The 7,123-nt window shown below is 35.6% G+C and overlaps 1 long non-coding RNA gene across 1 annotated transcript in view; it reads right to left on the bottom strand.

The window, feature by feature from the left end:
• Positions 1-1,503: 1,503 nt before the first annotated feature.
• LOC107834768 (uncharacterized) overlaps positions 1,504-7,123 on the bottom strand; it is a 16,327-nt gene continuing 10,707 nt past the window's right edge. Inside the window, exons 2-3 of the long non-coding RNA XR_001660591.1 lie at positions 6,437-6,441; positions 1,504-1,777 (exon numbers count right to left, since the gene is read on the bottom strand). This is a non-coding gene — a long non-coding RNA (uncharacterized LOC107834768). The remainder of the gene's footprint in view (positions 1,778-6,436; positions 6,442-7,123) is intronic.

Consider the following 7,123-nt stretch of genomic DNA (forward strand, 5'->3'; position numbering starts at 1 on the left):
GTCTGAGTTTTTAGTTAAGTTTTTTATTTTTGAAAGGTCAGCCTCCAGCCATACCTGTCTCGTGTCCGGATCAACAAGATGGCCTCCATTGCACTGCGCCATCAGCAGTGGTGAATAGAGGTAAGTACACTATTAATTTGTCACAAAATATTGTTTTAACATGTTTTATGCTAGAAAGTAGCCCTCATACCTTCATATACGCACCTAGTTTGTGCAATTTATTTGAAATATACTCTGGAGTTTTCGGAGGACCGTAACTCCGCTAACGTGGCCAGGCGGCTCCAGGCTCAGCAGGCGGGTGGAGTGTGTTTTTCCCGCTAACCACGGCCTGGTTGCCCACGGCAAGTCTCCTTGTCGTTTTCCCCTGCTTGTCTGTTCATAGTGACTCAAAGTGTAATGTGAAGAGTTTAAGTTTGTATGTGTACCGTTTTGTACGTGTATAAAAATATAATATTCTTCTCTGGAGATTTCGATAATTCTGAAGATGTTAGTATCTTCCAAATCTTCTAAACTTTGCCACAGTGTTTTCTTCCAATACCAATTACTAATATTTGCTTCCTCTGATTTTATTTTTTATTTTTTGCATTCATATTATTGTGCGTGTGAGTTTGTGGGCGTGGGTGTGCGTGCGTGTGCGTGCGTGTTTTGTGAAATATACAGTTCCCTTGGTTTGGCTTCTTATGTGCAGTATGAACTTTTTTTGAAAATTATTTATTTTTTATTGTTTCAGACAGCAGCTGTTCCTCCTGAACAGCTCCTGAACAGGAGGAACAGCTGCCAGGTTTGGATGCAACTTCCCAGAATCTCCCAGTGATCACCTTCCTCCTCCTGACATTGTCTTCTTCACTGTCTCATCTTTTATATACTTAAATTTTTTTTTCATGATTTTCCAAACATTGGCTGAATATCTGCTTGTATGTTATAGTAATAAATACGTTTCAATAAAAACATTTTATCTCTGTTTATTTTGTAAGATTTGAGTTTAAAGGTCTGACTACATATAAGTTGATACAAATTAAATATGAAATAGTTCTGAAATAGTTTAATTCTGAAATTAAAGTCATAATGATTACCTTTTTTCTTTCCCAAATCCTCTTCAGTAGGCAAACATTTATTTAGTTAAGGTTTTAATAATCTAATTGGCACATTATTTCAAACATTTCCTACCTAATATAAATAGCTAAATTTTGACTGTATATTTTGGATAATCAACNGGTTGGATCTGAATGCTGAGAAAGTCTTTGTGCTTAATGTCAAGACTAGGGTTGCCACCCGTCCTGTAAAATACGGAATTGTCCCACATTTGGCTGTTAAATGTTGTGTCCCGTATTGAACCGATACGGGACGCGTTTTGTTTTGTATTTCCATAAATGTCCGATAGACATGCCTATCACACACATATCAACACAAAGTGTAACAATGTTGACCAAAATAAAACACAGGAAATATTAAGGTCAGCTAAATTCTCATTGCGGGAGCTACACAGGACCCCCATGACGCTACAGACCAACGGTGTTGTCACGGTTGCCTAGAGACGGACAATACGCAGCTGCAGTGAGCTGCTGTCAACTCGGGTCTTTTTAAAACACCCTCTACCCAATTCTCCACCATTCTTAAAAGTAAAACCTCTCATAAAGATACAGACGTGAGAAGGAAGGCGCAAATCCCAGGCTGAATAATGTCAGTGAGGATGAACACAGGCAATTAAAAAAAAAGTGTCCATCGTGGCGCAGTGTGATACCAGACAGAATAAATCAGGAGAGGAACACAGCAGACCCTGATATGGTAATATTTTGCTATGATTGAGTTTCTTATTGTGCTTTTAGTAGACTATATTGGTTTGATTATTTGCTTATTTAATGTATAATAATATCAGCCAAAATAATACAAATGATCATTTAAAAAACAAATCATACATTAGATTAACAGTAAATGCATAAATATGTCCTGCTTTAAATTTTCATTAATGCTTTCTGTATGTTTTATTTTGAAATGTTTAGATATTTTATGAATTCATTGTTCAGTGATCATTCATCCAGCAGACACAAACCTGCAGCCCAGGGGTGGTTCTAGATGGGGGCTAAAGGCATACCAAAGAAGTTACTAAATACATGTCTTATGTTAATACTCAGTGGTGGATTTTTTTTTAACCTTCACAATTTTACTTTAACAATGAATTAAATATTATAGTGCTGCACTTTTAGCTGGTATATAGGATCACGCTTTCCATCTGCCAGGGATCTGCAACTTGTATCTCTGGAGACGCAAGTGGCTCTGTGGCTCACTTGTTATATCAAATGATGAAATATTGCTCTGTTTTTGTTTTTTTTTTTTATTCTTTTTCAAGTGTTGCCATGGAAAAACACTGACTACCCTGGCCCCGTGGCCTAGAACCAGCCTCCAAACCTAACTATTTATATAAATATTTTGGTAATATTCTATAAAATACCAGAATGTTCACATAACTTTTATACTTTTGGCTGTCTGAGGATACATTTTGAATATTAAATCAGGTGTTATGATCAGTTACTCAGTACTTCGGTAGTTTACCAAATACTATGTTTAAATTATATATAATAATATTTAATAATATATATGTTTAAATAAGCAAGTGTAAACACTTGCTTATTTAAACATATTTAAAGTATACTACTCTGGACATTGTACATTGTACATTAGATTAACAGTAAATGCATAAATATTTCCTGCTTTAAAAGGTTTGTTAATGTTTTCTGTATTTTTATTTTAAAATGTTTATATATTTCAAAATAAATGATTGCTCTGTGGATAATTTTTTTAAAGACAAAAAACACTTCCATAAAATAATGTCTGTCACTGTTGCGGACGTCCCACCACATGAGAGTAGNGGTGTTATGTCATGTTTATGACAGTGTCATGTCAGTCTTATTCACACCCCTTCAAATAAAGTGTTACCATAAAAAGTTATAAATGTTCCAGTTTTAATAATCCTTTGTGATAATTGTATATTGTACAGCTTTTACTTGGAGGTCAGTGTTTTGTTAAAACTCTTTTTTGTATTATTAGTCTTTCTGTTCACCATGAGCGGGATGTGGTTCTGGGCTGTAAAACTCACAGTAGTGACGTAAGGGAAGTTTTAGTAGTATTAACTACACTGAATCTAAATCCAAAATTTTCTGGCACAAAGAGGCTATTGGTTTTTAACTCTGCAGTGCAGTGTTTGGTTCTCTCCCATGGGACTCTTTGATCTGTGTGCCTATCCTTTTAAGAGGATGGCATTTTTTTTTTTTTAAATACAACTTTTTAAAGAAACCTCAAACAATATTTGACTAAAAGTAATAAAACTAGAGAAAGGTCTGTCTTAGAGGGCTGACTCTTCAACTTCAGCAGTATTTCAGAGTTTTGCATATAGTTTTCCATGACCCGTTTTTCACATCTTCTGTCTCACCTTCTGGACTGACTCTGTCTTTCCATGTTGTCACTCATTCCATCCCCCTCCTCTCTGTGGTGTCGCATTACATTCAGTCTGCAGAAACCTTCATTTTTTATTTCTTCCACTCCTCTCTTTGTCACTTTCCATTCCTTTCCTTTTCTGTCTACTGAGACCGCTTGCTTTCCTTTAATCTTACTGCTTGTTGCCCCTCTTTTCCCTCTGGTTCCATACAAGGGAAAACGAGTAGCAGCCCATCCCAGAGGGGGGATCCACTAACTGCATCCTTTGGCAGGAGCTGTTTGTCTCAGGCCTGTTGAATGAGTACTATTGCATGGCTATCTTGCCATGTGTGTGTGAGAGAAGTAGAATGAGTCATAACTGGGGTGGATGGTAAATGTGCTTGGTAGCTCTATTTTAGAGAACTTGCAGCTAAAAGCATTAGGTTATAACAACTGTCGGGCCTGGCAGCGCTGGAAAGGGCGACAGGCAAAGATAGAAGGACAAATGGGGCGTGGTGTCTTATAGCAGAGTGCGTATGTGTGCGTGAGTGTGTGTGTGCGCGCGTTACCCATTCTATCAGTAGCAGTCTCTGTGAAAGTACTTAGTGATTATGGTGGCCCAGCATTGTTAATTTGTGTAATCAGTGTTTAATTGGCATTGAGGAAAACACATTAATCAGACCGAAATAAGTCTCCAGATCTTTGCACAGTCATTCATTAGTCTACTTCAATCAGCCAATCTGAGGTAGCTTGGGAGCTGGGCATGCTGGGGTGCAATCACACATCCCACTAAGACACAAGAACAATACCTTACTGGTCCCACCACGCTGCTATTAAGTCTACTCATGATCAATTACTGAAGGGCAGCATTTTTATACTTGTTATGACTGACAGCTAAACCACTCATCATTCATTAGCTATGTAAGTATGCACCTTGACTTTATCCTCATGTAGCGAACAGTCTCCCCTCACTGAGATGAGATATGAAATGCAGTTTTCAAATTATTTCACTTATTAAAACAAATCTGGGTTATATGTCTAAGATTTGCTTGATCTGAAACATCTGAGTAGACAGAAGAAATCTGGAAGATGACGGTACAGTTTTTACTGTACTGTGTTGTGACTCTAGACAGAATAAATACATAAAAAAAGAGAAGTCAACATAAACAGCCAGCTCACTCAGTCAGCTGGCAGGAAAAAGTAAAAATGCACAAAATCACTGCATAAACATCGTGATGGGTTGATTGTGAATCTTAATCTTGGTATTGGTTCCATTAGAAAAGCTGGGCTGATATTAATGATCAATCTTTACTCTCATTGTGTTGGTATTTCTGTTTCTGAAGGGTAAAAGGGTAAAAGGTAATGAACTATATATCAGCAAATACTATTGATCATTTTCCTCAGTGTGGCGAAGAGTTATCATAAAATTCTTAATATTCTTGTACAACTTTACTCATATTTAAACAAACCAAAAAAACTCTCCATCGTAAGCAAATAACAGTAGCTTNTGTCCCTTATTTTGATTTCTGACAGGTGGCAACCCTAGTCAAAATCCAATCAAAATCAAAATCCAATCAAAGAGACTAGCCCACACTGTTATACGCACACAAACACATCAGTGTCAAACAGTAAAAGCAGATGTTTAAACTAGCTTAACTATCCTGTTATGACTACAGGGTGAAATGGAAAGCATACAGCACAACCTTTAATGAATTAAAGCTTTCTAGGCTTCCAAAAAGTAATACTCAGATGACTCTTGTATGTCTGGACCTTGGACTTTTTTTTCTTGCATCTTATGACATTTTTATTTCCTAGAAATGTATGCCATCAGCAGAAAGACGGTAGCATACACCATGATTAACCCCAAATAATTCATGTACCTGGAAGATTTAGATTTAAAGTTTTGTTGACGTAATCAATGTGTGTTTTTGATGGAAAATGAATAGGTGTCTCCCAAAAGATAGTCTTCATGTTATATAACGCTAATAATGATACAGTATCATTTAAATAATCTTGTAAATACATATATGTATATATACATATATAAATACATGTATTTATGTGTGTATATATATATATATATATATATATATATATATATATATATATATATATATATAATATAAATATTGCTGCTGGTACACCTGAATTTTGGTGCTTTAGGATATTTCTATTCTAATATCCTTTATGGGAGTATGTACCTTTGAATCAGTTGTATTTTGTTATATCTGATTATCTTTCTGTAGTGTGCCGCTGAGCGCCTCCATTTGCATGTTGTTAATGGAGGCAAATCTACTACTGTTCAACAGTTTAGGAAATTGTACCACAGGGAGACAAAAAAAAGGATCATTCTATACTAAAATAAGTTAAGTTTCCAAAGAAACATGGATGTTGTGCATATAAAACATGTTTTACATTGTAAACAATAATCTGGTCCATGCAGATGTATTCAGTTGCAACTCTGTACAATTTATGTCTACAGCAGTGTTTCTCAACCTTTTTTGTGCCAGCGCCCCCCTAGCCCTTATCCAGGTCCCTCACCGCCCCCCACCAAAGAATTTGCAGGCTACTTTGCACTGACCATTATTTTATCATTAATATTACTATCACTATTGTAGATGTTTTGATTTTTATGCTTGTTTCTGTATTTATCAAAAAGAATTTCCCAGAGAACAAAAAGTCATGGGAATAGAAATTATTTTCACAGGCGTTTACAAAAAATGCAATGAACATTCAACTTAAAATCGGTAGGCCTAACAGCAGCCAGAGTGGCTTTTTCTTGTTGTTAAATCTTGCACAAAATGATCAGATGAACAACATGCCAGTTTAAACTTTGAACTATTTGCAAAACCACTGAGCTCTACAACATTAAAACATGGATAGAACTGTAACTACATTAATCATAACTCTTCTCCTCAGTGTTTTTGTGAGTTTCTGGTGGTGCAGCTCTGTGCTGCCTTCAGGAGAATGGGACATCAGAGTATCATCCATAAAATTTCACCCACATGGCATTTATTGTGCAAACCAGAGCTTTCAGTGGAAAAACAAAAGTTCCAGGACCTTTTAATGCCATACAAATATGAGACAGAACCATGGATTATATCTTTATACAGACCTGTCTATTGATTTATAAATTAATAGTTTTACTGGACAGAAATTACAAAGAACGAATCTGGTTCTTAATCAAGTCCTAATGAGTCAAATTGAAAGTGTCATGGAGTCATCAGCCTCATGACATTAACACTGACATGGAAAATAATATTGAAGAAATAAATATATCAAATCTAATTAAAAACATAAATAAGTGATAAGTTATTTACTGTTATGGTCTGTAAGTTATATTTATTCTCAGTATTAGATATGGTCTTAGCAAACCCATGGCACTTCATCAATATTATTATACCTTTTATCTGGAAATAGTATCTGTTTATTCTTGCCATACAGTCCTCTGTATTAATTATTGCTCGAACGGTCTTGCCATACCAGTTTATTCCTCTATATTTACTTTAGTTTTTTCTTATTTTATTCTTGCATTTTGTTCTTCATTAATTCCCATTTAATTTCATCTGATTAGTATTATCCTCTCTTGGTTTATTGCTATGTCCACTTTAGTTTCTTTCCTGTTGCTAGATTTATTTTATTGTTTATTGACAATCATTAATCTTCACTCACCTGCTGCGCCGCCTAATCGTCATGTTTCACATCATGTGTT

Source organism: Poecilia formosa, unplaced genomic scaffold (genome assembly GCF_000485575.1).
Source record: "Poecilia formosa unplaced genomic scaffold, Poecilia_formosa-5.1.2 Scaffold757, whole genome shotgun sequence".
In the NCBI taxonomy this organism is placed as follows: Eukaryota; Metazoa; Chordata; class Actinopteri; order Cyprinodontiformes; family Poeciliidae; genus Poecilia; species Poecilia formosa.